This window comes from Oncorhynchus nerka, linkage group LG28 (assembly GCF_034236695.1).
Source record: "Oncorhynchus nerka isolate Pitt River linkage group LG28, Oner_Uvic_2.0, whole genome shotgun sequence".
In the NCBI taxonomy this organism is placed as follows: Eukaryota; Metazoa; Chordata; class Actinopteri; order Salmoniformes; family Salmonidae; genus Oncorhynchus; species Oncorhynchus nerka.
This window is the reverse complement of record NC_088423.1, coordinates 41,264,032-41,291,024: the sequence shown is the minus strand read 5'-3', so window position 1 is coordinate 41,291,024 and position 26,993 is coordinate 41,264,032.

Genomic DNA, 26,993 nt, shown 5'->3' with positions numbered 1-26,993 from the left:
CCTATTTCCTCCACTTCCAAGCCTCTTTCCGCTGTAGGCCTCCCTCTAATCGTGAACCTCAGAAAGAGAGAGGACGCTGATGAAGACTGTGTGATACACTGCTGCAGGCAAAGGAAGGGAAAATTGATTGAACTTTGATGAGAATTGTATCAAGTGCGTGTTCATTTCAGGCTATGAAAGTTTCCTGCATGCGCTCAATGTCAGAAGTGGTGTGTGTCTGTTCTACCGTTGGCCGCGATTCCTTCGTTATACCTCTGGGATGCACATGGAAATCAGGCATTAGCTTTCAAACATAGTTTCTTGATGCATCCTCTGATTTCTAAGAAGTTGATGCAAAGTATACGTGTAATGAATAGGATCCACTTTCTCAAACCAAAGCATTGAGGTTCCAGGTGCTCCTGGTTATTCAAGATCAGCAGCCCTTACTCTAGGTAGACTCCAGAAATAGTGATGAGATCACAGGAATAATATCAAGTAATTTCATAGAATTGAAAGAACAGTTAATTAAAATAGGTTGAGATAAAATGGTTTGACAAAATTATGATGAGCATTCCATTAGGCAGTTGTGTTGGCATTGGCAAGGTTGAGTGCGGGGAGGAGGGTAGGGGATAGTGCTGTGAGGATGCCATCTGGCATCGGTGCTTTCCACTCGGCTCTACCTGTTTCCTCTGTGCCAGATCAGAAACACCAGATCACGGATCCAGATCACTGCACACACACTCACTCGTAGACACACACACACTTCGTCAGAGTGCACTAATTGCAACCTGCACTTGTCAATCAAACTCTCTTTTTTCTATCTTCTCATTATTACATTGTCTTAATTGTTGATCCTTTTCCTGAAATCTCCAAGTTAATGTGTCACAAGGGACACAGTTTCTATACACCAGAATGCATATTCCAGGATACATCATTTATATTACAGTATTAAAGTATTGGCAATGCAATGCAATACTTTGTATATCAAGGCAGTAAGCATCAGCACTGCAGTCAAACTCTTGGATTTCAAGCCAATTCCCTTTTTTGTCTGCACTGTCTACTGTGCACTACTCTTTACTGCTGCCAAAACAAATTAACAAACTATAACAGTGTGAATCTCGGTGAGCATTTCCCAACTGTCTTCAATTTCCCTTCTTTCTTTTCTTAAAACTCCTAACTCAGCTGTGTTTTTATAGGAAGTTTGTTTTGTTTGTTTACATGGACAGGTGTTGCAGAGGAAAGACATCTAACCAACTACTGTTTCACCTTTGATTAGTGGTGCTTGTTTATGCTTAAGCAGTCTGGGGTCCCACAAGACAATTTGCTGGGTTTTGTAATGCATGTTTTGCATGTGTAATTCTGTAAAATAATAATCAGAAATTGACATGAATGCACCTATTTTGTACAGAACCTGCTACACAAAATAACAACTTTGGAAATGGTTTCAATTAAGTAACATATCTATAGCAAGTAATTCATGTTCAATATATATTTAAAACCTGCTGTTGACTTTCTTTTGTGCACAGAACAAGTTTTGCTGCTTTCCAACCTATCTCCATGCTATAACCTCCACTAAGTGCCGAGACATTGCCTCCTATTTATGAGGCGAGGCCCTGGTTAGGTGTAAACGAACGGGCATATTGAATAACCTCTAGAGGAGATAATTTACTGTGCTGTCGTGCTGCTCACTTCATCAATGTGTCACAGTGTGTGAAGTGTGTGTCTTCATCATTGTGAAGATCCAGAGAGCTGAGCGCTGTTAGGATTATAGACTGTTTCTGAGAGGGAGAGTTAAACCTATTCATAGCGTTCATTCCTTCCTTTGTTTAAATACTTCAGCCACAAAAGTTCAACCAAAATGTTCTCCTAAAACGAGGTCATAGCTAACATCACTTAGCATTCATAGCCACACTCTCCCCACCATAGCACTTCTAGAGGCTTCCCCTGAATAACTGTAAACACATAACACGCATAAAAAATGTGCGTCAGCCGGGAAGAAATCAATTTGGGGAGTCTTTAGAAGCCCCACTTGAAGCAAGCCAGCGTGCGAGACAAAATGGACATGTTAATCAGTAAAGGTTGTGGTGTAATGTTTTCTCTTTTAGCTTGGCCAGCACCTGAAGCCCAAGGCTTAATTAGCACCATAAGACATACATACATCACAGACGAGACGCAAATGCCATCAAAATGAGGATGGCTCCAAATCACTAACATCACTGGATCTAATGGATCCTATCGTAATCCTAATCATCTCCGTCATATAAGGTGCTGCACAGTCACTGGTGTACCAGGATTTTTTTTGTGTTTTTATTTTAGTTTTTTCCCTGGTTTACATCAACTCTTCTGGTCATGTTTTACCTATAAACAGTGTTTTGACTTACTATCGATATTACTCTAATAAAGTGTAGAAACCTTTGTGAAGGTTTGGTATGGTGTGGCTCTTTTAAGCTTTAGCTACTGCAGGCCTATGATATGAAGGCAGTGCACCCCGGTGATCCAACTGACTCCGACAGTTGAATATGAGAGGAAGTCTGTTTCAGGCCTACCAGAGTTACTTCTATAATCTAACAATACATGATGCTTATCTTTTTTTAAATTATTCTGATCATTTATTAACAAATTAGCCTCCTTCTGTATGTATATACAGTGGGGAGAACAAGTATTTGAGACACTGCCGATTTTGCAGGTGTTCCTGTTGGACTTGACCAGGTTTGCACACACTGCAGCAGGGATTTTGGCCCACTCCGCCATACAGACCTTCTCCAGATCCTTCAAGTTTCAGGGCTGTCGCTGGGCAATACGGACTTTCAGCTCCCTCCAAAGATTTTCTATTGCGTTCAGGTCTGAAGACTGGCTAGGCCAGTCCAGGACCTTGAGATGATGCTTCTTACGGAGCCACTCCTTAGTTGCCCTGGCTGTGTATTTCGGGTCGTTGTCATGCTGGAAGACCCAGCCACGACCCATCTGCAATGCTCTTACTGAGGGAAGGAGGTTGTTGGCCAAGATCTCGCAATACATGGCCCCATCCATCCTCCCCTCAATACGATGCAGTCGTCCTGTCCCCTTTGCAGAAAAGCATCCCAAAAGAATGATGTTTCCACCTCTATGCTTCAGGGTTGGGATGGTGTTCTTGGGGTTGTACTCATCCTTCTTCTTCCTCCAAACACGGCGAGTGGAGTTTAGACCAAAAAGCTCTATTTTTGTCTCATCAGTCCACATGACCTTCTCCCATTCCTCCTCTGGGTCATCCAGATGGTCATTGGCAAACCTCAGACGGGCCTGAACATGCACTGGCCTGAGCAGGGGGACCTTGCGTGCCCTGCAGGATTTTAATCCATGACGGTGTAGTGTGTTACTAATGGTTTTCTTTGAGATTGTGGTCCCAGCTCTCTGCAGGTCATTGACCAGGTCCTGCCGTGTAGTTCTGTGCTGATCCCTTACCTTCCTCATGATCATTGATGCCCCACGAGGTGAGATCTTGCATGGTGCCCCAGACCGAGGTTGATTGACCGTCATCTTGAACTTCTTCCATTTTCTAATAATTGCGCCAACAGTTGTTGCCTTCACACCAAGCTGCTTGCCTATTGTCCTGTAGCCCATCCCAGCCTTGTGCAGGTCTACAATTTTAGTTCAAACAGGTGCAGTTAATACAGGTAATGAGTGGAGAACAGGAGAGCTTCTTAAAGAAAAACTAACAGGTCTGTGAGAGATGGAATTATTACTCGTTGGTAGGTGATCAAAAACGTATGTCATGCAATAAAATTCAAATGAATTACTTAAAAATCATACAAAGTGATTTTCTGGATTTTTGTTTTAGATTCTGTCTCTCACAGTTGAAGTGTACCTATGATAAAAATGACAGTCCTCTACATGCTTTGTAAGTAGGAAAACCTGCAAAATCGGCAGTGTATCAAATACTTCTTACATTTACATTTAAGACATTTAAGTCATTTAGCAGACGCTCTTATCCAGAGCGACTTACAAATTGGTGCGTTCACCTTATGACATCCAGTGGAACAGCCACTTTACAATAGTGCATCTAAATCTTTTAAGGGGGGGGGGGGGGGTGAGAAGGATTACTTTATCCTATCCTAGGTATTCCTTAAAGAGGAATAATCTCTGTATCTGTATAGCAAATGCAGTAGACATCTGACATAAAGAAATGTATGTCGGTGTCGTAGCATGCCGCCAGCATATATCTCTCTCTGGGGATAGGCCTAAGCTTCTCTTCCTTTATATAGGGTACACTGTAAAAAAAAATGTGGGTCCCTAGTAGATTCTGTCCCTCCCAAATATATATATACTGTAGGTAGAGAACATTGAACAGAACAAGGCTATGTCAATGACTATATATTTTTTTTTAAACTGATAGAACCTTATAGTCCCAAGTACTTGAAATGCAGAAAAGCTTCATGATTTGCATAAATCCCCTGAAAACCCGCACTAACTCACGGTTATAGTACGAGTATTGCACTTTTCATGTAGCCTAATTTTGGCCAGCTAAAAGCCTAACCACCAATCAAGCAAAATTATGTACTAAACGTTCATGTCCTGTCGCTGCAGGATTTTTTTTTTATACAACAGTACTGGTCAAATGAAGATCCTACATCTGTATGTATCTGTTTTGCATTTCTTATACAAAAGATAACCTCAGTGCGGCTGACAAAGGTCATTGTTACACATTGTGAATCTAAGACTGTACACTACTGTTCTCGAAATCAAATGAGATCAGCTGCTGGATTGTTTTTAAAATATCAGGTCCTCCAAAGGATGTGTAATTCTACATTTGAACTCTGCAAGAAATTGTTAGTCAAAGGTCATCACAATCACAACACAACTAAAATACAACCTTAAGTTAAACAGCCTCTCCATCTATCTGTTTTGAAACATCAACAGAGGGCACAAACAACCCTTTTCAGAACTTTGGTCACGAGAGAAGGGAAGGCAGATGGAGATGGGAGAGATGGGAGGAGAAAAAGAGAGAGAGACCAAGAAAGAGTGAGAGAGGGAAAAATCAATGCCCAGAGCTCTCGGTCTTCCTTTCTCTGGCAGTTGAAGGGGGGTTTTGGTGAAAGGGAGGAGGGGGCGCGTTGGAGTCGAGGACTTCTCAGGTCAATAAGGAATCAATAAGAGTGGGTGAAAATACTGGAGTAGGCCGACTCTGGAGTAGGCCTTGCCCCGCAATATTGTTTTGGAAGGCTTTTTCACTGGTGGAAGAGGTGTGGTTATTGCTCAACACCTCATAGCCAAACCGCACTGGTCTTAATTGCGTTAAACTGTTTCCTTAACCTCGCAACAGGGAGATCTATAGGATTGATGGTTGTTGTACTAGTACTAATATTACCACACTTCATTATACATTTGAATTACCTGTAATGTAATGTTAATACAGTATCAATGTTGACTTCATTCAGTTTATCACTGACCTCGGAATTCTGATTAGTGTGAATAAATTATTGTTCTAATCTATTTTGATTGATTCATTCTAACAAACAACGCATGTTTCTAATATAGAAATGACAAATTAGGCAGTAATGTATGATATTAATTTACCAGTTTATCAGTAATGTTTAGTGTGACTTCATGTCACTTCATTTGGACATGTGTTTATGATATTTGTATGACAAAATGACCAGTTTCCATAAATTAACCTTAATTTATCTTAAAAAGAGAAAGGAAAACCTGGCCAATTAAACAAATAAGGATATCAACTAAGTGTCGTAATAGCGAGATTAACCATTTCCCAGGGGTGTCTAGTGTTATGAACTTCACACTGAGGTATTAAAGGTAGAGTCTTGTTAAAGCCAATGATGAGAACACACACAGAGAGACATTGAACACACACACACGTATGCAGGCGCACTCATACACAGACAGAGACAGACACACACACAGTCAACACTGTGTACACAAAGGGCTATATTTCCTGTCAGCTAACAAGCCTTCTCAGTGTGCAAAGCCAGGGATACTTTTCTAAAACAACTGCAACATTTTTAATGGATGGCACTTAAAAGGAATGGAAGCATTTTACAAGCTACAGTTGTAGTCGGAAGTTTACATACACTTAGGTTGGAGTCATTAAAACTCGTTTTTCAACCATTCCACAAATTTCTTGTTAACAAACTATAGTTTCAGCAAGTCGGTTAGGACATCTACTTTGTGGATGACACACGTAATTTTTCCAACAATTCCAGAAAAATATGTCATGGCTTTAGAAGCTTCTGATAGGCTAATTGACATTGATTGAGTCAATTGGAGGTGTACCTGTGGATGTATTTCAAGGCCTACCTTCAAACTCGGTGCCTCTTTGCTTGACATCATGGGAATATCAAAAGAAATCAGCCAAGAGCTCAGAAAGAAAATGTATGCCTCCACAAGTCCGGTTTATCATTGTGAGCAATTTCCAAATGCCTGAAGGTACCACGTTCATCTGTACAAACAATAATACAGAGGTATAAACACCATGGGACCATGCAGCCGTCATACTGCTCAGGAAGGAGACGCAATCTGTCTGCTAGGCAGGAATGTACTTTGGTGCGAAAAGTGCAAATCAATCCCAGAAGAACAGCAAAGGACATTGTGAAAATGCTGGAGGAAACAGGTACAAACGTATCTATATCCACTGTAAAACGAGTCCTATATCGACAAAACCTGAAAGGCCACTCAGCAAGGAAGAAGCCACTGCTCCAAAACCGCCATTAAAAAAGCCAGACTATGGTTTGCAACTGCACATGGGGACAAAAATTGTACTTTTTGGAGAAATGTCCTCTGGTCTGATGAAACAAAAATAGATATATTTGGCCATAATGACCATCGTTATATTCGGAGAAAAAGGGGGAGGCTTGCAAGCCGAAGAACACCAACCATGAAGCAAGAGGGTGGCAACATCATGTTGTGGGGGTGCTTTGCTGCAGAAGGGACTGGTGCACTTCACAAAATAGATGGCATCATGAGGTAGGACAATTATCTGGATATATTGAAGCAACATCTCAAGACATCAGTCAGGAAGTTAAAGCTTGGTCACAAATGGGTCTTCCAAATGGGAAATGACCAAGCATACTTCCAAAGTTGTGGCAAAACGGCTTAAGAACAACAAAGTCAAGTTATTGGAGTGGCCATCACAAAGCCCTGACCTCAAGCCTATAGAAAATGTTTGGCCAGAACTGAAAAAGCGTGTGCGAGCAAGGAAGCCTAAAATGGAATAGGCCAAAATTCACACTTATTGTGGGAAGCTTGTCGAAGGCTACCCGAAATGTTTGACATAGGTTAAACAATTTAAATGCAATGCTACCAAACACTAATTGAGTGTATGTTAACTTCTGACCCAGTGGGAATGTGTTGAAAGAAATAAAAGCTGAAATAAATCATTCTCTCTACTGTTATTCTGACATTTCACATTCTTAAAATAAAGTGTTGATCCTTACTGACCTAAGAGAGGGAATTTTTACGAGGATTAAATGTCAGGAATTGTGAAAACTGAGTTTAAATATATTTGGCTTAGAGGTATGTAAACTTCTGACTTCAACTTTATTTTCTGGGTGTTTTTCATATAGACATTTCTGCTTTGAAAAAGTTAGAATATCAGCCTTTTGGATCAATTTGCCCAAGTCTGTCATTGTTGGTTATGCTCATAAGGAGATGACCACGACTCTGAGTGATGCTGATCAAAGAGAGAAAAGGTGCAGCCTTTCAATTTGACAACAAGAGTCAAACCGGCTTTTGCTGACCAATAAAAATGCTGGACCATTAAAAGGCACATTTTGTGTGGGCCCAATGAATGTTCTGGAAAATAATACATTGAAACATCCTTCCACTATTACTGTAGATATATGAAGGACATTTTCTGAAATTACAATGCAAACATATTTCATATAGTTCCTTTAAGGTCAGAAAATATATTCAATTCGTTTTCATGTTAGTTATTATGATATTTACTTTTTAGAGTATTTTTTTGCCCCAATTGACAAGTTTACATTTTAGGTTAGCTACAGTAGCTACAAGTACAGTAGACAATCAGCTTTGACTTCAAGTGAGTTGACAATCTCTGAAGTGAAAGTTATTATTTGATTAAATCAATATTTTTATGCACAATACATTTTTTAAAGTGAATCAGAGATTTTAAAACAATCCAATCAGATCAGATCCTGTAAAACTTCAATTAAACGTTGATTCTCAAATAACCGCCTGTCCCTTATAATAGCTGGGCATCGACACACATTTCAGTAAATAAACGCCTGTTTCAAGTAAATGCAAGGTCTAAATGAATTGTTTACGAATTAACTTTTGTGAGTACTGTAAAGATTGCGCAAAATAGCTAGCTGGTTACTGTAGCTAGCTAGCTACTTAATTTAGTTCTTGATTGTCTTTTAGATGTGTTTTATTTGATAACTGTACAAAATAAAATGCTCATCTTGGCAATTTGATGGGTATTTGTCATTAGGTATAAGCTAGAGCTAAAACAAACTGGCTAATGATTAGATAGATGTGTAGCTAGCTAGCTAGCCAGAACAGAGGGTTCTTCTGCAGGACAATTGGATTGCTATGTTTTAGGAGTCAAATCTATGATCTCAGTGCTATTGTTATTTGCTAACTAGATAGCTCATTGTGTGTCTGTTTATCTGCGATAGCTACGATTCTTAAATAAAAGCTAAGCCTGCTGGCTATTGATTGCAAGAATGAATGTAGCCTACAGCCTAACGCTTATGATAATAAATATATAATATGACTTCTGAAAGCTCAGGCTGCTGTTCAGCTTATTAACAAAATGATCCTGGTCTAGCTAACTGGTTTGTGACTTTGCCACTTACAGGCATACATAAACATATTTCAGTTATGGATTATCAAATATAAAATTATGTTACATGCTCTCTCAAATTCTACTGATAAAACCTTTATTAAGATAACAAAATGAAACTTTGTCAACTTGCAGACAGCTACACAATTCCTGATTTCCCTTTTTATTACCACTTGCCTCTGTGCCAAGCTCTTTGACAGGAATGTAACTATTATGTTTAATTCCTCCCCTTGACTTTTTCCACATATTGTTGTGTTACAAAGTGGGATTAAAATTGATTTAATTTTCTTTTTTTTTGTGTCAATGACCTGCACAAAAGACTCTGTAATGTCTAAATGGAAGAAAGATTCTAACATTTGTAAAATAAATACAAATAAACAACATGAAAAATAAAGCACATACGTTTATTAATTTAGATAATACATGTTAGAATCATCTTTGGCAGTGATAACAGATGTGAGTCTTTTGGGGTAAGTCTCTAAAAGACTCACTGCAGGTCTTAATGCTCAAATCAGTTTTATTTTTCAAATCCGTTTTGGACTACCGACTGTCCAAATAGCAAGTTACAAGTGACCAAATCAGATTTGTTTGTGTTCAGACAGCAGTCATTTGCTGACAAGGCTATGCTAGGTGTTACACTAACGATGGTTGTGTGTGTGCAGTTGTATAGGCTGATTGGTGGTGGTGCTCCTGCTTCCTAATACTCAGAAGTTGTGTAAATAGATAAGGTAACAACAATGCCTGCCATGGACATTTCCCAGTTGGTTTGAATGTTCAAAATCATAGGGTAAGAACACTGAAAGTCTCAAAGGATAAGATGATCCAACTTTCAAATTGAGTCCTAGCTAGGTAGTTATTTAGCTTTCTCGTACATTCACTAATTTGTTTGTAAACAATTAGCAAGCTATTTTACATGTTATTGTCAAAATGTCAACAGAGTAGCTAGCAAGCAACAATTCTAGTCCAAAAAACACTAAAAACCACTTAAGGGCAAATTTGACTTTTCAGACGCAAGTTAAATGGACAGCAATAAGATTTGTATTTGACTTCAAACCTCCCTATGAAGGTGGTTTGAAATGTGGCTTGAAATATCCTATTCTGTGTGCTTTTCCTATGTTCAGATTGTGGGGAAAATAACAGATTCTGAAGAAATTGGTTGTTGATCATTGCAAGACTACCATTTTCAGGGCTTGCCATAGATTTTCAAGCAGATTCATGTCAAATCTGTTACTCGGCCACACAGGAACACTCTGTGTCTTCTTTGTAAGCAACTTTCAGGCAAAACGTTTGGACATACCTACTCATTCAAGGGTTTTTCTTTAGTTTTACTATGTTCTACATTGTAGAATAATAGTGAAGACATCAAAACTAAGAAATAAGACATGGAGTCATGTAGGAAACAAGAAAGTGTTAAAAAAATCTAAACCCTTTGCCTTGATGACAGCTTTGCACACTCTTGGTATTCTCTCTACCAGCTTCATAAGGTAGACACCTGGAATGGATTTCACGTATTATATATTTTACTAGGCAAGTCATTTAAGAACAACCTCCTTTTTCAATGACAGCCTAGGAACAGTGGGTTAACTGCCATGTTCAGGGGAAGAACAACATATTTTTACCTTGGGGATTCATACTTGCAACCTTCCGGTTACTTGGCCAATGCTCTAACCACTAGGCTATCTGTTTCCCCGAATAATAGGTATGCCTTGTTAAAAGTTCATTTGTGGAATTTCTTTCCTTCTTAATACATTTGAGTCAATCAGTTGTGTTGTGACAAGGTAGGGTTGGTATACAAGGTAGGGGTGGTACACAGAAGATATCCCTATTTGCTCAAATACCAAGTCCATATTTTGTCAAGACCAGCTCAAATAACCAAAGTGAAACGACAGTCCATCACTTTAAAACTTCTTAGGGCTGCAATCCCGTTAACGGGATAGATATGACAACAGCCAGTGAAAGTGCAGAGCACCAAATTCAAACAACAGAAATCTCATAATTAAAATTCCTCAAACATGCATGTATCTTATACCATTTTAAATGTAATCTTGTTGTTTATCCCACCAAAGGGTCCGATTTGAAATAGGCTTTACAGCGAAAGCACTACAAATGATTATGTTAGGTCAGAGCCAAGCAACAGAAAAACAGCCATTTTTCCAGCCAGGGAGGAGTCACAAAAAGCACAAATAGAGAGAGAATGAATCACTAACCGTTGATGATCTTCATCAGATGACACTCATAGGACTTGCTACGGATACAGTTATCCTGTGTGTGTGTGTGTGTATCCTGTGTGTGTGTTTCTTTTCTCCTTCTCCCCTCACAGGTGAAAATCATCACTCCCCAATCAGTCAACAAACAATCATCAAACAGAAGACACACCTCCCCCTACTTCCTATCCTATCACAGTTCCTTCCCCATGGTTTAAAAACCCCATCATTTGTTTGTTCTGGAGCAATCTCTAGCTCAATCTCTAGCTCAATCTCTCTGTAAATGCCATGTCTGTAGGTCTCTGTGTTTCACTCTCGCTTTGTGTCTTAACCTCTCTTTTGTTTAAACACCTCATAGCACTTTGTCATCACCTGTGAGTATTGTTTTTGGTTATGGTGTTTGTTTGTTGCTGGTGGGAAAAGGGGGAAAACAAGACAAGTCGCCCATGGGCATACACTACCCGTAGGTGAACTTTGTTAAATACACTAGTTAGAACTGGGAGGACCACCCACTGTATTTTTGGTTAGTTAGTTAGCTGTTGTTAAAGTAGGCTAGTCTAGCTTAGGGGTGTTTTTGAATACTTATTGTTTCTTTTCTTGGGTCCAGCTTTATAAATAAACCTAGAGTTTGACGGTAGATTTCTGTTGTTGTGGTTATTTCGTGCACACTTTTACTTTGTCACAATAATAATTTGCATGAGTTATGTTACGGGTCTCATTACCATCCCCCCTAGACTGTCGGGCCAAAAGGGATTCGTAACATAAGTGGGGCCTCATCCGGGATCTGTCATAACAGACACCCATGCCGCTCATGTAGATTGTTGTAGTGGTATAGTTCAGTGTTGAGCGTCATAGCTGAAGTAGCATTAGTGTTTGCTATTTTCTTTGGCACTTGTGAAGTAGTGTAAAATGACTACTTTTGATTTGAGATCCTTTTTGGATAACCCTTCGTGGGAGGTTTTTGACAAATGTCGTAGAGTTGATTTAATGACCTTGGCTGACCATTATTCAGTATCGATTCCGCAGAGTTTAGTTAAGGCGGAGGTTAAACGGCTAGTATTAAATGTATTGTTGGAAGAGCAGGTGCTTGTGTTACCGCTGCCTGAGCCTACTACCCCTGTAGGGGATGTTGCTGCTCCTGTAAGCCCATTGGTGTCTGATAATGAGGGTGAGGCTAAAACACCAGCCACATTGTCCCGTTTTGATCCACTCTCCCCACTGAACTTTGTTAAATACACTAGTTAGAACTGGGCGGACCACCCACTGTATTTTTGGTTAGTTAGTTAGCTGTTGTTAAAGTAGTCTAGTCTAGCTTAGGGGTGTTTTTGAATACTTATTGTTTCTTTTCTTGGGTCCAGCTCAGCCCCTTTTCCTGCTCCCCCATTACCGTGTGTTTATAAATAAACCTAGAGTTTGACGGTAGATTTCTGTTGTCGTGGTTATTTCGTGCACACTTTTACTTTGTCACAATAATAATTTGCATGAGTTATGTTACGGGTCTCATTACCATCCCCCTAGACTGTCGGGCCAAAAGGGATTCATAACAGACTTCATGTTACACAATAAAAGTGCATATTTATATAAACAATCTCAGTATACAATGGCGCTAGTTCACTAGTTCCAAAAACATCCGGTGATATTGCAGAGAGCCACATCATTTTACAGAAATACCCCTTATAAATGTCGATGAATACAATTGTTAGACATGGAAATATAGATACACTTCTCCTTAATTCAACCGCTGTGTCAGATTTCAAAAAGACTTCCGCCATATTGTGTAGTCAACAGAAGTCAGAAACAGCATTATAAATACTACTCGCCCAAGCCTCCCCAGCTTCTCCTTTACCCAAATTCAGATAGCAGATGTTCTGAAAGGGCTGCAAAACCTGGACCCGTACAAATCAGCTGATCTTGACAATCTGGACCCTCTATTTCTGAAATTATCCGCCGCCATTGTTGCAACCCCTATTACCAGCCTGTTCAACCTCTCATATCGTCTGAGATCCCCAAGGATTGGAAAGCTGGCGCAGTCATCCCCCTCTTCAAAGGGGGAGACACCCTGGACCCAAACTGCTACAGACCTATATCCATCCTGACCTGCCTATCTAAGTTCTTCGAAAGCCTAGTCAACAAACAGATCACTGACCATCTCGAATCCCACCGTACCTTCTCCGCTGTGCAATCTGGTTTCCGAGCCGGTCACGGGTGCACCTCAACCACGTTCAAGGTACTAAACTATATCATAACCGTCATCGATAAAAGACAGTACTGTGCAGCCGTCTTCATCGACCTGGCCAAGGCTTTCGACTCTGTCAATCACCATATTCTTATCGGCAGAATCAGTAGCCTCGGTTTTTCTAATGACTGCCTTGCCTGGTTCACCAACTACTTGTCTGATAGAGTTCAGTGTGTCAAATCGCAGGGCCTGTTGACCGGACCTCTGACAGTCTTTACGGGCCGACTCTCTTCTCTGTATACATCATTGATGTCGCTCTTGCTGCTGGTGATTCTCTGATCCACCTCTACGCAGACAACACCATTCTGTATATTTCTGGCCCTTCTTTGGACACTGTGTTAACCTCACTATGGTACGTGGGATGCTAGAGTCCCACCTGGCCAACATCCAGTGAAATTGCAGAGCGCCAAATTCAATTACAGAAATGCTCATTATATAATTCATAAAACATGTTATACATTGGTTTAAAAGTGTGAAACATTGGTTTAACTTCTTGACGCTACCCATCCCTTAAAACCTCTTAGGGATAGTGAGACGCTAGCGTCTCAAGTGGCCAATAGCCTCGGGAAATGCATAGCGTCAAATTCAAATAAAACGCGATTAAACTCAAACTTTCAATAAATCACACATGCAGGGTACTCAATTAAAGCTACACTCGTTGTGAATCCAGCCAACATGTCAGATTTTAAAATGATTTTCGGCGAAAGCATGAGAAGATATCTGATAGCATGCACCCCCCCTGAACCACCTGAACGAGTTGTAAACAAAAGAATTAGCGTAGCCGGCGCTACGCTGAAATAAAATATAAAACATGCATTAACTTTGACGAGCTTCTTTGATGGCACTCCAATATGTCCCATAAACATCACAATTGGTAATTTTTTTCGATTAATTCCGTCCATGTATACCCAAAATGTCCATTTATAAAACGGGTTTGATCTGGAAAAAAACTGCTTTCCAAAACACAACGTCACTCCAAAACATTTCAAAAGTTGCCTATAAACTTTGCCAAAATATTTCAAACTACTTTTGTAATACAACTTTAGGTATTTTTAAACGTTAATAATCGATCAAATTGTAGACGGGGCAAACTGTATTCAATAGAGAAAGTAAACAAAACATGCTCCTTTTTCCCTCTTGCGTAACTATCCTGGTATCGTTGTACCAGGAAGTGCCTCTTCTTCGTTTCACCAATGATTAACTTCAACCCAATTTCAAAGACTGGAGTAAACTCGACTGGAACCACCGGGTGGTACATTGAAAGATCCATTCTAACGAACGCTTCTTCTAGAAGATCCATTCTCATAGACACCTGAAACCAAGAATCTACGACTACAAAAGAAATGGTGATCTCTGGTGGACAACCAGAGACTTACACAAACCGAGACTTTGTTGAATTACTGACAACCCAACGGCACTGGAGGGTGGAGTAGGCAGGGGAGCAGAGGCGGCCGCCTACCTCGGGGGCAAGGTTCGGCAGGCTGGTTCGACAAGGTCGTGGACTGGCCCGACATTCTGTGTCGAGGCTGATGTCCAGTGTGTCTGTTCGGGGGTCGAGGAGTGGGACAATCTGGACGGTTATGGTGGAATGCCTGAATCATCTGTGTCGAGGATGTCCTGGTCGGGGACCCAGGTCCTGTCTTTAGGCCCATACCCTTCCCAGTTCACTAAATAGTGGATGCAATCTTTTAATTTGTTTATTTTTCATCTTTATTTAACCAGGTAGGCTAGTTGAGAACAAGTTCTCATTTGCAACTGCGACCTCTCAGAAGTTTGGAATCAACGATGGCCTGAATGGCGTAGGCAGGTTCCCCTCCGATGTCCAACGGTGGGGGTGCACTGTGGGTTGAGACTGGATGATGAAAAGGACTGTAGGTGACCGGTTTTAACAGAGACACATGGAAGGACGAGGAGATTTAATACTGACATGACAGGGTTGATGCGATGGGTTATCTTGAAGGGACCAATGAAGTGAGGACAGAACTTTTTGATGGGGAGGTGGAGCCTGATGTCTCTGGTAGAGATCCACACACGCTGTCTGGGGTGAAAGAGTGGCGTAGGTCGGCAGCGTCTGTCAGCAAAGCGTTTCTCGGTATTAGAGGCTTCCTGCAGGTGCCGTTGAGCAGTCTCCCATACCCGCTCACTACGCTGAAACCAGTTGTTGACAGCTGGGACAGTACCAGGCTCCTCCTCCGCGGTCAGAGACAATGTCCTCCAGAATCCCATATAGACGGAACACTTGCTGGAACATACACTCAGCCAATTGCATGGCGTTAGGTAAAAGAAGAAGAGGAACCAGATATCACATTTTTGAAAAAGTGTCTACTTTGGCAAGGATGGTGGTGTTACCAGAGGATTCAGGAATGTCTGTGATGAAGTCAACAGCTACGTGGGACCAGGGTCTGTGAAGGATTGGCAAAGGTTGAAGCAACTTGTTATGGAAGCGCTTCCCCAGTGGGAATCGAATTTTCTGAAATTTCAAGTGCACCACGCATAGTTTATGATAAAAATCTAAATTTCATAAAAATTGACATCCAATATACCAAATTAAAGCTACACTCGTTGTGAATCTATCCACCGAGTCAGATTTGTAAAATGCTTTTCGGGGAAAGCATGAGACGCTATTATCTGTACCATGCAGCCTCACATACTGCAACGTCACAAAAACGACAGATTTTTCGTTAGCTCGCATAAACGAAAAGGCTGAAATAAAATATAAAACATTCCTTACCTTTGACGAGCTTCATTCTTGGCACTCCTAGATGTCCCATAAACATCATTTAGGGTCTTTTTTCGATTAAATCGGTCCATATATAGCCTAGATATCGAGCTAGGAATACCTTGGAATTGGAGGAAAAAATTAGCATTTCATAACGTAACGTCATTTTTTTAAATGCCAAAAGTCGACGATAAACTTTCACAAAACACTTCGAAATACTTTTGTAATGCAACTTTAGGTATTAGTACACGTTAATAAGCGAAATACCTCAGGAGGCGGTGTGAAATCATTAGCTTGTCCATGGAGAAAAATATTTACATTACATTTAAGTCACGCTCTTTAGAAATCATTAGCTTGTCCATTCAGTGGTAGGGAGGCGAGCAGGCCAGAGGTGGATGAACGAGTGCCCTTGTTTGGGTGTAGGGCCTGATCAGAGCCTGGAACTGAGTAGTGCGTTCCCCTCACAGCTCCTAGGCAAGCACCAAGCGGATGCGAGCTTCAACTTTCAGAACTTGGGAAGGGACGGAGCGACTCCAGTGGAACAGTAGTGCATCTAAATCTTTTCAGGGGAGGGGGTGAAGGGATTACTTTATCCTATCCTAGGTATTCCTTAAAGAGGTGGGGTTTCAGGTGTCTCCGGAAGGTGGTGGCTGTCCGGCGTGAGGGGAGTTTGTTCCACCTGGGGGCCAGAGCAGGAACAGTTTTGACTGGGCTGAGCGGGAACTGTACTTCCTCAGGGGTTTAATGGCCTGATCAGAGCCTGGAGGGAGGTGCCGCCCAGCCAAGCACCATGGTCGTAGCGGATGCAGTAACTGGAAGCCCGGAGGAGCGGGGTGACGTGAGAGAACTTGGGAAGGTTGAACACCAGACGGGCTGTTCTGGATGAGTTGTAGGGTTTAATGTTGCAACGGGGAGTGCCCTGCGCCGCTTCCTGTGTGAGGCAGGGTCGTACTCTGCGGATGTTGTAGAGCATGAACCTACAGGAACGGGCCACCGCCTTGATGTTAGTTGAGAACGACAGGGTGTTGTCCAGGATCACGCCAAGGTTCTTAGCGCTCTGGGAGGAGGACACAATGGAGTTGTCACCGTGATGGCGAGATCATGGAACGGGCAGTCCTTCCCCGGGAGGAAGAGCAGTTCCGTCTTGCCGAGGTTCAGCTTGAGGTGGTGATCCGTCATCCACACGGATATGTCTGCCAGACATGCAGAGATGCGATTCGCCACCTGGTCATCAGAAGGGGGAAAGGGAAGATTAATTGTGTGTCGTCTGCATAGCAATGATAGGAGAGACCATGTGAGGTTATGACAGAGCCAAGTGACTTGGTGTATAGCGAGAATAGGAGAGGGCCTAGAACAGAGCCCTGGGGGACACCAGTGGTGAGAGCACGTGGTGTGGAGACGGATTCTCGCCACGCCACCTGGTAGGAGCGACCTGTCAGGTAGGGACGCAATCCAAGCGTGGGCCGCGCCGGAGATGCCCAACTCGGAGAGGGTGGAGAGGAGGATCTGATGGTTCACAGTATCGAAGGCAGCCGATAGGTCTAGAAGGATGAGAGCAGAGGAGAGAGAGTTAGCTTTAGCAGTGCGGAGCGCCTCCGTGATACAGAGAAGAGCAGTCTCAGTTGAATGACTAGTCTTGAAACCTGACTGATTTGGATCAAGAAGGTCATTCTGAGAGAGATAGCGGGAGAGCTGGCCAAGGACGGCACGTTCAAGAGTTTTGGAGAGAAAAGAAAGAAGGAACTGGTCTGTAGTTGTTGACATCGGAGGGACGAGTGTAGGTTTTTCAAGCAACTCTCGCTCTCTTGAAGACGGAAGGGAAGCCAGCGGTCAGGGATGAGTTGATGAGCGAGGGAGGTAAGGGAGGAGGTCTCCGAAAATGGTCTGTCAAGCGGGCAGGTTTTTGATTTCATCGGAGGGATCAGTTTTTCAGACCTTCTTTTCAAAGATGGTTGATGAAGACGGAAGGGACGTAGCCAGCGGTATGAGCGAGGTGAGGTAAGGGAGGAGGTCTCCGAAAATGGTCTGAGAAGAGAGGAGGGGTTTGGAGATTTCATCTCAGAACCAGCGGTGTCGTTTGACTTAGCAAACGAGGATCGGATGTCGTCGACCTTCTTTTCAAAATGGTTGACGAAATATGTTTGGAAATGGTCGCCCCAAAATCTGGACGGTGGCAGTAGGAAAGTAGTTCCCTTGTTTGGGTTAGACCAAGAATCAATTGCGAAACTAATGACGTAACTCTAGACAGCATGGGGAAGCTGTAGCCAATGAGAACTCGGCTCTATTTAATTCTGTTCTCTGTAAACAATAGCCTGCAGGCGCGGAAGAATATATTTTTACAGTTTCAGTGAACAGATTTTCATGCACTATTCGACCGAAACGCACGTTCTGTAAATGGCACAGGCGTGATTTAAACAGTTTTGGAAAGGTCTGACTGTTTCCTAGCCACACACACTAACCAAATGAACGTACTATATTCCTGGCATGAATAGCAGGCCGCTGAAATGTTGCGCGATTTTTTTTTAAAGACTGCGAAAATTCGCATGCTCCATAACAAGTTTTAACGGAAGGGAGATGAGGGCTTCTAGTTTGGGCGCAGACTGGACAGGAGAGTACGTAATCCCTTACGTCGGAAGCCAGTGAGGACCACCAGAACTTACGGGCTAGAAGTTCGGTGTTTCGTGTAATGCCTGGATGTACTGACCCCAAGGACGTGTGACACCATCACATCAGTTGGGGTCTAACAGCTGCTGGTACATAACTCCTCCCAGCTGGTGTCTCAGGAGGAGCCGGGTCTGAGGTTAGGGCTTCTTGTATGGCACTGTACTGGTCCCAAAATGAAAGAGGAAGAAAGAATGGATGTAGAGTCTGAGTTACTGGTCGGAAGGTCAAATTGGCGGGAGAGAGCATCAGCTTTTACGTTTTTCTTTCCAGGGATGTAAGTAACATGAAAATGGAAGCATGTGAAGAAGAGAACCCAGCTTGTCTGGAGTTTTATCTCTTGACCCCTCTGATATATTCCAGATTATGATGATCTGTTAGGATGAGAAAGGGATGTTGTGCGCCCTCCAAACAGTGGCGCCACTCCTCGAGGGCCAGCTTGATGGTGAGGAGTTCTCTGTTCCCCACATTGTAATTATTCTCAGTGGAGGATAACTTCCTGGAGAAGAAGGCACAGGGATGTGATTTTGGAGGTGTTCCCACCTGCTGAGAGAGTATGGTTTCTACTTCTACTTTGGAGGCATCCACCTCCAGGGTGAAAAGAAGTGTCAGATCAGGTTGGCGAAGGACAGGAGCTGAGGTGAAGAGACGTTTAAAGTTGTTGAAAGCTGTCAGGGCGGTTTCAGTTCATTGAAGGGTCCGGCTCTTTTGGCTGGTAAGGGCAGTGAGGGGAGCGGCAGTAGAACTGAAGATTCGAAGGATCCTGCGAAAGCAGTTGGAGAACCCAATGAAACGTTGGAGTTCCTTAAAACCTGTTGGGGCAAGGAGTTCCCCTCAGGGAACTCCACCCCCCCGTTCTGCTGAAAAGGTGGCGCAGGGAATTCAAAAATATTCTTTAGAAATATTTAACTTTCACACATTAACAAGTCCAATACCTCAAATGAAAGATAAACACCTTGTTCATCTACCCATCATGTGAGATTTTTTAAAGGTTTTACAGCGAAAACACAACATATATTTATGTTAGACCACCAGCAAACCAAAGAAAAAACGCAGCCATTTTTTCCAGCCAAAGATACAATCACAAAAGCAGGATTAGAAATAAAATGAATCACTAACCTCTTGAAAATCTTCATCAGATGACAGTCATATGACATGTTACACAGTACATTTATGTTTTGTTCGATAATATGCATTTTTATATCCACAAATCTTGGTTTACATTGACGCCATGTTCAGAAATTCTTCCAAAATATCCGGAGGAATTATAGAAAGCTACGCCAGATAACAGAACTACTCATCATAAACTTTGACTAAAGATACATGTTCTACATATAATTAAAGATACACTGGTTCTTAATGCAACCGCTGTGTCAGATTTGTTTTAAACGTTACGGAAAAAGCCTAACATTGCAATAATCTGAGACGGCGCTCAGACGTAACCGCCATGTTGGAGTCAACAGAAATACGAAATTACAACATAAATATTCCCTTACCTTTGATGATCTTTCATCAGAATGTAGTACAAGGAGTCCTAGTTCCACAATAAATTGTTGTTTTGTTCCATAAACAATACTAGTGTCCAAGTAGCTGCATTTGCTATCACTTTCAGCTCACGTGCCCAAAAACTGACTGCTGGTCCAAGATAACTCGCACGAAAACTTCCAAAAGATATATTCCAGGTCGAATAAACTGGTCAAACTAAGTAGAGAATCAATCTTCCGGATGTTATTATCATATATATCCAATAATGTTCCAACCGGATCATACGTTTTCATCTGGGGCCGAATGGAACAGCCGTAGCAGCCACAGAGAAATGCGCCACAGCAAAATGGCATTCTGTTGCGACATTGACTATTTTCCCTCCCATTAGGTCAAAGTTCACAGCAAATGCTCCATTACACTTTCTACTGAATGAGGACATCTAGTGGACGGCGTAGGAAGTGCTTCCAGATTCATATCTTGTTGGGAAAGGAGGGGGCGATGACGTCAAAGTTGCCCCAACTTTCAGAATTTCACTCCTTGTTTGGAAGATTGCCTGCCCTATGAGTTCTGTTATACTCACAGACATAATTCAAACAGTTTTAGAAACTTCAGAGTGTTTTCTATCCAATAGTAATAATAATATGCATATATTAGCAATCTAGGACAGAGTTTGATGCAGTTCACTAATGGCACGCAATTCATCCAAAGTGAAAATACTGCCCCTATCCTACTGATGGCGGTGACTTTGTTCTCATCCATGCTGACCCCACCAGGTGTCAGTATGAAACTGAGGAAGTTTACATGTAAGGTGCTATTTTCTTCTGTCTTCAGATAAAGGTTATGGTCAAGAAGCCGTTGAAGAACCTTTTGCACATGCTGCATTTGTTTCTTCAGGGAGTGGGAATAAATCAGGATGTCATCAATGTAGACGATGAGAAAGTGGTTGATCATATTCTGGAAAACCTCGTTCATAAAGGATTGGAAGACGGCGGGGGTGTTCGTAAGGACGTAGGGCATGACCAGGTTTTCGTAGTGCCCTCGTGCAGTGATAAAGGCCGTCTTCCATTCGTCGCCTTCACGTATATGGACACGGTTAGTTTTGTATTGATGTTGGCGCGGCCCACTTGTTCAAGGGTCACTGGGATCAGAGGAAGAGGGAAACGGTTCTTACCCGGGATGTCATTCAGGGAATGGTAATCAATACATGGACGGAGACCACCGTCTTTTTTCCAACAAAGAAGAAGCTGGACGCAGTTTTCATGTACTGGTGACAACTAATGCATTCCAATTATTGAATAGATTGTAATGGACACCTATGATGTCTGCAAATTTTTGGGGGAATGTTGTACTTATTATATATAATGAACTAATGCTAAGCTATTTGCCAGCTATGTGTGGCGCCATGTTTGTTGACATTATACAATGCATTATGGGTTTCACGCAAACATCTGTCAAACAAAAGATGTTACACTGAGGTGAAGGAATAGTTTTGAGTTAACTTCCAGAAGTGAATGAATGTCTCCTCTTATTATATTTGTTTGAAGCGAAAAAAGCCACAAACTACCCATCGTCAGATTACTTTCGATTACAATAAAGTGTTTTACTCATTTATTTCAATCAATGGTGAGCTTACCTGTGATGTGATGAAGTAAAAATAGTAATTGCTATTACCTATTTCATATTGTGTTTTCTGTCAGCTGAAAGTTATATAAATTTGACCGCTTGTGTTAAGTCAATCTTTCCTCAGTTAGCGCTAGGACAAATGTAGCCTACATTTTCCAGTTTGGAGGAATGTGTTATGCTGTCACTACTTCTGTGAATGTCTAAGCATTGCATCCAAAAAGAAACTGGTCACATTCAGGACATAACTTTGAAAGGACTGCGTTTGTGCAAAATGTTTCTGTGAAAAAAACAGTGTGGCCAGCTCAAATGCTGACTGTTGCATCAATCGAAACTGGACATTCTAAATAAGCATTCTAATCACACCTTTTGAGCATATGTTGCAGGGACCACTGTAGAGTGATCACACCCGTTTGTGAAAAGGTTAAAGTCATGTTTTCAAAAGGTTAAAAGAACATATTCTATATAAAACACTAGAAAAATGCTGTAAATATCAAAGAACGTTCTAAAAACATATAAATTCGCACCTACTAATAGGCCACACCTGATCTTAATAAGTGCTTGGGGTCTGTTTGAAAAGACTAATATGAACAGCTACTGTATGCTTAAAAAACATGGCAGACTATCTCGAACCTGGTGGCGCAGTGGACTAATTCCATTAATAGAGGACAGAAGATGAGAGGTTGAATCTCACTGATGCCTCATCATAATAAAAAAAGAGGAATGTGTTTGCATGGTTAATGCCTTTGGAAATTAATTTACATGTGTTCTATCTACTTGGAGTTGAAAAAAGTTAACCCAAAATAAGCAGTGTTATTAAAAGTCTTATTGAGACATTCAGTGAACATTTTAAGGACGCTATTTAAACACCTCCATATGACCTATAATATCCATTATCAGAATGTTAATAAAACGTCCCAGGAAAACTTTAAAGGAACCAGAGTAAAATATTCTCAGAACCTCCCTGCCACCTAAAAATAAATGTTCCCAGAGCCAGACAAATGTCTCCTTCTGTTCTCAGAACGTTTTAAAAACGTTCTGTTTTACCAGTCAGGAAACATATGGCTTCATTCCTACAACCAATGTGAATCCAAAATCATACATTCCCACAACTTCCAAGGAACCAAATGTGCATACACACACACACACACACACACACACACACACACACACACACACACACACACACACACACACACACACACACACACACACACACACACACACACACACACACACACACACACACACACACACACACACACACACACACACACTCCCTCTCTCTCTTTCTCTGTGCTGTGAGCCCTCCCAACTGGGTTGAGGGATCAGAGGCTGGTCAGTGGTTCTCTTCTGGTCTCTCTAGGGGTCTCAGATGAAGTGGTCAGCACTTGACAGGTACCAGCACTGCTGACAGGCCAGGCTCCAGTGTGGATAGTATGTGTCTGTGTGTCTTTTCGCACCTGTTTGATGGTGCTTTAGCCAGGAGGGCAGATCGGTCCTGTGCTGCAGAGTTTGGCAGGAACAAAGCCACATGGACAATGACAACTCTCTTCCTTTCTATCCTTTTCTTTCCCTCTGCTCGTGTTTCCTTTTCCCACACACCTTATGTCCTTCTCTCTCAGCCTCATACTCTTTATTTCCTTCAATCTCTCTGCCCTCCCTCTTCCCTCTCTCTCTCACACACACGTAGCCTACACACAGTTCGACGGACCTCTCTGACAACAAGTCAGAGGAAAGTATGTCCCCGCAGTAGAAGGTAAAGAAGAAGGTGTGTGAGGTGCTACATTCAGCAGCGCTTGTAATCTTCCATAAGACTGTTAGAGATTACACTGGGGTGGGGGTAATTACTTTGGGACCGGGGGCTACCCTGCTGTGTGTGCATACAGTCAAGGGGATCCTGTAAGCCGTACATTACAAATACAGATGGACACGGCCGCCTAGATCATTTAAGGGGAGAATTCCTCCGCTTTCGTTAGGACGTTGATTCCGCCATGCTTATGCGCTGTCACATTCCCTCGCCGCCCGGCCTGCATACACTGTGAACGCCACAGTGATTAATTGCTCAGGGTTTAAGTCTTAGAGCTCGTTGGTTGTCCAAAGCTGCGCAGAGGGTTTGTTCGCACCACTGGTATCTAAATGAAATTGTCTTTATCTCCCATGGAAAAAAAATGGAAACGGAAGGGACATTTTTTTTTGTATTTTCTTTCAGCACATCAAACAAACTTGTCTTCAGACAGGGTCTATCGAGGCAGTCTTTCTTTCTTTTTTTCCTTAATTAAGAAAGCATTCTATTATTAAACCAGATGAAAAGGCAACATCAATTCAAACAGTACTGTCATATTGGACGACTACTAATCTTTTGGTAATTATTTTTTAATTGAATCTTTTGAACACAAAAGCCCTGAGCAGATGTTTGCATTACTCAAGTCCCCATCGCACTCCACGCCATGTATGCAAGATGATGCTCGGCCATGTGTGAGCAAAGGAGAGGGAGAAGTTGAAGAGAAAGAGAAGAATTAAAAGTGGACGTATGTACCTTAAATATATAACTTATGCATAAATGAAAAGCTCAGTGGCAAAACTTAAGATACACGCACATGCACGCACGCCCACATGTCAAGTCTAGGTCCAAGAGGCTTCTAAACAGCTTCTACCACCAAGCCATAAGACTCCTGAACATCTAGTCAAATGGCTACCCAGACTATTTGCAGTGCCCACCCCACCCCCCACCCCCTCTATACACCACTGCTACTCTATGTTGCCAACTATGCATAGTCACTTTAATACCTACATATACATCTACCTACATATACATACTACCTCAAATAACCGGTGCCCCCGCACATTGACTCTGTATCTGTATCCCCCTGTATATTGTCTCGCTATTGTTATTTTACTGATGCTCTTTAATTTACTGCTGCTCTGCATCTGTCCTCGTGCTCCGAGACCTTAATGCTCCTTTTGATACCATCGATTATCACATTATTTTGGAGAGATTGGAAACCCAAATTGGTCTACACAGACAAGTTCTGGCCTGGTTTAGATCTTATCTGTCGGAGAGATATCAGTTTGTCTCTGTGAATGGTTTGTCCCCTGACAAATCAACTGTACATTTCCGTGTTCCTCAAGGTTCCGTTTTAGGACCACCATTGTTTTCACTATATATTTTACCTCTTGGGGATGTAATTTAAAAACCTAATGTTAACATTCACTGCTAAGCGGATGACACACAGCTGAACATTTCAATTAAACATGGTGAAGCCCCAAAATTGCCCTCGCTAGAAGCCTGTGTTTCAGACATAAGGAAGTGGAGGGCTGCAAACTTTCTACTTTTATACTCGGACAAAACAGAGATGCTTGTTCTAGGTCCCAAGAAACAAAGAGATCTTCTGTTGAATCTGACAATTAATCTTGATAGTTGTACAGTCGTCTCAAATAAAACTGTGAAGGACCATGGCGTTACTCTGGACACTGATCTCTCTTTTGACGAACACATCAAGACTCTTTCAAGGAAACCTTTTTTCCATCTACGTAACATTGCAAAAATGTGAAACTTTCCATGAATCAGATATTAATCCATGCTTTTGTTACTTCTAGGTTAGACTGCTGCAATGCTCTACTTTCCGGCTACCCGGATAAAGCACTAAATAATCTTCAGTTAGTGCTAAATACGGCTGCTAGAATCCTGACTAGAACCCCAAAATTTGATCATATTACTCCAGTGCTAGCCTCCCTACACTGGCTTCCTGTTAAGGCAAGGGCTGATTTCAAGCTTTTACTGCTAACCTACAAAGCATTACATGGGCTTGCTCCTACCTATCTTTCCGATTTGGTCCTGACGTACATACCTACACGTATGCTATGGTCACAAGACGCAGGCCTCCTAATTGTCCCTAGAGTTTCTAAGCAAACCGCTGGAGGCAGGGCTCCATTTTTATGGAATGGTCTGCCTACCCATGTGAGAAACACAGACTCGGTCTCAACCTTTAAGTCTTTACTGAAGACTCATCTCTTCAGTAGGTCATATGATTGAGTGTAGTCTGGCCCAGGCGTGTGAAGGTGAACGGAAAGGCTCTGGAGCAACAAACCGCCCTTGCTGTCTCTGCCTGGCCGGTTCCCCTCTCTCCACTGGGATTCTCTGCCTCTAACCCTATTACAGGGGCTGTGTCACTGGCTTACTGGTGCCCTTCCATGCTGTCCCTAGGAGAGGTGCGTCACTTGAGTGGGTTGAGTCACTGACGTGATCTTCCTGTCTGGGTTGGTGCCCCCCTTTCGGTTGTGCCGTGGCGGAGATCTTTGTGGGCTATACTCGGCCTTGTCTCAGGATGGTAAGTTGGTGGTTGAAGATATCCTTCTAATGGTGTGGGGGCTCTGCTTTTGCAAAATGGGTGGGGTTATATCCTGCCTGTTTGACCCTGTCCAGGGGTATCATCTGATGGGGCCACAGTGTCTCCTGACCCCTCCTGACTCAGCCTCCAGTATTTATGCTGCAGTATTTTATGTGTCGGGGGGCTAGGGTCAGTCTGTTATATCTGGAGCACTTCTCCTGTCTAATCCAGTGTCCTGTGTGAATTTAAGTATGCTCTCTCTAATTCTCTCTTTTCTTTCTTTCTTTCTTTCTTTCTTTCTTTCTTTCTTTCTTTCTTTCTTTCTTTCTTTCTTTCTTTCTTTCTTTCTTTCTTTCTTTCTTTCTTTCTTTCTTTCTTTCTTTCTTTCTTTCTCTCTCTGAGGACCTGAGCCCTAGGACCATGCCTCAGGACTACCTGGCATGATGACTCCTTGCTGTCCCCAGTCCACCTGGCCGTGCTGCTGCTCCAGTGTCAACTGTTCTGCCTGCGGCTATGGAACACTGTCCTGTTCACCGGACATGCTACCTGTCTACCTATTTACTCCTGAGGTGCTGACTTGTTGTACCCTCGACAACTACTGTGATTTTTATTATTTGACCATGCTAGTCATTTATGAAGATTTGAACATCTTGGCCATGTTCTGTTATAATCTCCACCCGGCATAGCCAGAAGAGGACTGGCCACCCCTCATAGCCTGGTTCCTCTCTAGGTTTCTTCCTAGGTTTTTGCCTTTCTAGGGAGATTTTCCTAGCCACCGTGCTTCTACACCTACATTGCTTGCTATTTGGGGTTTTATAGGCTGTGTTTCTGTACAGCACTTTGAGATATCAGCTGATGTACGAAGGGCTATATAAATAAATCATTTTGATTTGATTTGTTACTTTTATCTTTTATTCTTATCTGTATTTTTTGAAACTGCATTGTTCATTCGGGGCTCGTAAGT